Below are 4,115 nucleotides of genomic sequence, written 5' to 3' on the forward strand. Positions count from 1 at the left end.
TCCCAAAAGAAAAGGCCTCTTGTTTGTGGGAAATGAGTTGGAGCGGCAGCTGCATGGAAATGGGCCTTGATAGCATGGAAGTGCAGGTAGGCGGCACCAAGTAGGCACAAGGGCTCATTTGCTAACACCCTCAGCCCCAAGAAGAACTCTGAGCAGTGTGCACACACAGTCCACAGGGGATCAGGTAAAGCAGAGTCTCAGCCAGCCACCAGTGGCCTTTGACACCAGGTAGGCAGGGCCAGAGGCTCTGAGGCCACCCATGCATTCGTTCTGAATGAGGACAGAAGACTGATGTAGAAGTCCTGGACCCTTGTCTTTTTCCTCTCTTCACCAGAACTCTGGCCAGCTGGAAATAACCTTCAAAGGGGGCTGGAAAAAGAAATGGAGCTAGGGAGAGGCAAGCCTGTGCAAGCCTGAGGTCCCGAGTTCGGATTCCTGGCACCCACTTATACGAACAGGCAGGTGTGGACCTATAATCACAGGAACGTTTCTGCAGCTCACTGGCCCACTAGTCTTAACCAGTGAGTGCCAGGCCTGCCTCACAAAATTGGGCGGGGAATGATGAAAGAAGAGTATCTAACATCAGTTTCTAGTCTTCATGCTCACACAGGCACATTCACCTGTACCTGTGTGACATGTACACATGCATACAACACATCCATACAGAAAGAACAAACGAAATGTGGCAGAGCTGTGGACCACTGGAGATGAGGTGATGTTGCTTGTGGCTAAGACCAACAGTATGGGTCAGCTTACCTCTAAGCCCTTCACAGGGGGCAACAAAGGATCAGAAAGCCCAAACACCTGCTGAGATTTCATGGCAAGTGAATTTCCACCAGTGTATGGGTTTGTCTAACCACTGCACACTGTCTTTTTACTGTCCTTCCCTGACATCAGACTCCGAGCAGGAAAAGGAGCAGCGATCCCATCATGCATTCTACCGGACTCTTGACTGAGGCACGTCCTTGACAACTAACTGTGCCACACCTTAAAATATGGGGTAAACAGACAAGTTATACTGTCTGCCTTGAGGCAAGTTTTGAGACACTTTCTCTGTGTAGCCCTGGCTATCCTGGAACTTGCTCTGTAGACCAGGTTAGCCTTAAGCTGAGAGATCCACTTGCCTCTGCCTCCTCAGTGCTGGGACTAAAGGTGTGTGCCACCACCCTGATGAAGAACTTATTTAGTGGGAAGGCCACACAAAGAAAGAAAGAGAGAGAGGGAGGGAGGGAAGCAAAACTGTTACAGACCTCAAGCTGCTAAGAACAGATGGAAATAAGCAGCAGGCGGCTGAGGAGCCCAAGGGTGGGGTCCAAGTGAGATGAAGAGGTAGAGCATGAGTGTGCAAAAGGCCCGGGGCTTCATCCCCAGCACCAAAGAACGAAGAGTTTAAGGAGACCAATCAATCAGGACAGGACTGGCCTCATGAGGAAACACCTATGCTGAGGTCTGTGGAGAAGGGCAGGGGCCTTCTCAGCAGAGTAGAAGGGAGAAGACAGTAACAAGAGTGGACTTCTGAGCCCATGGGGTCAAGAGACCCACAGGTTGTCTCCATGTGCTGCTCCATGATGCTCCACCTAAGCCTGGGAAAGCCTCCCAGAATCAAGGTCCAGTGTAGACACGGAGTACCGGCCAGCTCCTCAGAGTGTCAGGATCAGGGTGCCCCACACCTGGTGTTTACTTACCTGGTTCCCACCTCCTGGGCTGTTGTGAAGACATGGTCAACCCACTTGTGCAAAATAGTGCCCAGCACTTTAAGTAAGCACTTTTGTCTGCCACACCAAGGCAGAGTCCTACTAACTTCCACGTGCCCTTCAGTTTGGTTGAATGGTAGCCTCCACTGCAGAGCACAGTGGGAACACCCCGAGTTCCAAAGGAAGCTGAATGGAGGGCCACACACAGTGCTCTTTAGGTTGTTTGCTCTTTTCTTTTCCTTTTCCCTGTCCTTCTCTTCTCTTCTCTTCTTTGCTAAGGACTGAACCCAGGGCCTTGCGCTTGCTAGGCAAGCGCTCTACCACTAAGCTAAATCCCCAACCCCAGGTTGTCCTGTGTGTCACAAATTATCTGTACTGTGCACAAAACACTTTGTGTTACAAACTATTTCACCAAAATGAGGCAATAATGTCCAACTCTTCATTTTCACATCTCTTGCCATTGCTAAATGTCTCGAGGCATAGGCTCTTCCTCTACCCTGGGTACCTGACATCAAGTTACCCTCTGCATACAACTGCAGACCTTGGACTGTATTCTGTTTGGCCACGAACAGCACAGGAAACCTATAATCTCAGGAGGCAAAGTGCTGAGGACCCAGAGGGGACAACCAGTCCTCCATGGTCTCATGTAGCCTGTGGCCTTAAACTCACTATGTTGCTAAGGCTGGCTTTCTGCCTCCATCTCCCAAATGATGCTCTAGCATTTTCAAGTAGACTATCTTATACCCCAATTCCAGCTCAGAGGCTACAAAGTCTAAAAACAAATGCCTCCAGAGCTATGTGTAGAAATAAGCCCACCAAGGCCTAGAGATGAGACTTCATTCTACAGATGCCACCTAACCACCTTTTATCCACTTAAGAGTCCTCAACAAGTTCATAATGATGCCCTAGCCAAAAGACCCACCTACCTCTTCCAAGTCCCTTTCTAGCCTCTGAGACCTGGCTGACTTCAGAAAGAAACCTTCCTGAGAACACTATCTAGCCCCACTACTGTTGCATCCCAGTATTTAGTGTGGTACCTGACCCACACTGCATACTCAGAGCAGACAGCCAATAAACATTTTATTGCAAAAAATATTGGCAGGTATTCAATTAACAGAATGTTACTCTTAAGTCTTTTTTACTCATCAGCTTTCCCCCCATCTCTTCCCTGCCCAGTCCAGCCCAGTGAATCCTTCCATACCTCTCTCTGCTTATCTCAAAAGCCATTAAGGCTCTGCTGGAAGCCTGGACTAGTTAAAGTACAATAAGCAAAACTATATATATATATATGTATATATATATATATATATATATATAGATAGATAGATAGATAGTTTTTTGTTTGTTTGTTTGTTTTTTAAGACAGAGTTTTGGTGTGTAACCCTAGCTGGTCTGGATTTGCTAAGTAGACCTGGCTAGCCTCAAGTTCACAGATCTGGATTAAAGGCATCTACCCCCATACCCAGACAGCAATAAGCAAAAACCAACCTGCGGGAATTGGGCCTCTACTTCCACATATGGGTCCCAGGGATTGAATTCAGTTCATCAGGCTTGTTGGCAAGCACTTTTACCCAGAGTCATCCTGCCAGGTTCAGAAAGTTTAATATGGGGGATTGATAAGATGGCTCATCAGTTAGGAGCATCTGCTGCTCTCGTAGAGGACCTGATTTTGTTTCCTAGCACCCATATAGTAGCTAACAACCAACTCCTTGTCATTTCAGTTAGAAGACACAATACCCTTTTCTGGTCTCTGTGGGTACTGCACACAAGTGGTGCATAGATATGTGTGGACAAAACTCTCATACACATGTTTTTTTTTTTTTTTAATGTAATATAGGGAAATGCAGCTAAGGGAATAGCTCAGTAGAACACTTGCCTAGTATGCCTGAGGTCCTGGGTTCAATAACAGGTACCACCTTTAAAAAAAAAAGAGTTCCCAAAATAAATAAGTAAATAAACTATGAAAAGCCAGGTGGTAGTGGCGCATGCCTGTAATCCCAGCACTCGGCAGAGGCAGGTAGAGCTCTGTGAGTTCGAGGCCAGCCTGGTCTACAAAGCAAGTTCCAGGAGAGGCTCCAAAACTACAGAGAAACTCTGTATCAAGTTCCTGCTTGGACTACACAGCAAAACAAAAACTGAAAAATAGAAAAATCATCGAAGGACACAGTGAGCACATGCACATTTCTCAGCCAGGCTTGGTAATCTACCAGGTTCAAGAGTTTGCTCACAGAGGAACTGTCTCATGGCAGGCCTGTTCTGGAAAGGGAGTAGGGAGCTACTGTCAGGGCACTAGGCCCTGCTTGCTGGCATCAAGAGGACTCTGAACTAGCAGGCGCTGCTGGCTGACTTCTGCTCCCGCCTCTGCTGGGCACCTGTAGAGGCTAGTTTGAGCTCTCAAAGAAGAAATGACCACAGTTTTGG

Source organism: Onychomys torridus, chromosome 8 (genome assembly GCF_903995425.1).
Source record: "Onychomys torridus chromosome 8, mOncTor1.1, whole genome shotgun sequence".
Classification (NCBI taxonomy): domain Eukaryota; kingdom Metazoa; phylum Chordata; class Mammalia; order Rodentia; family Cricetidae; genus Onychomys; species Onychomys torridus.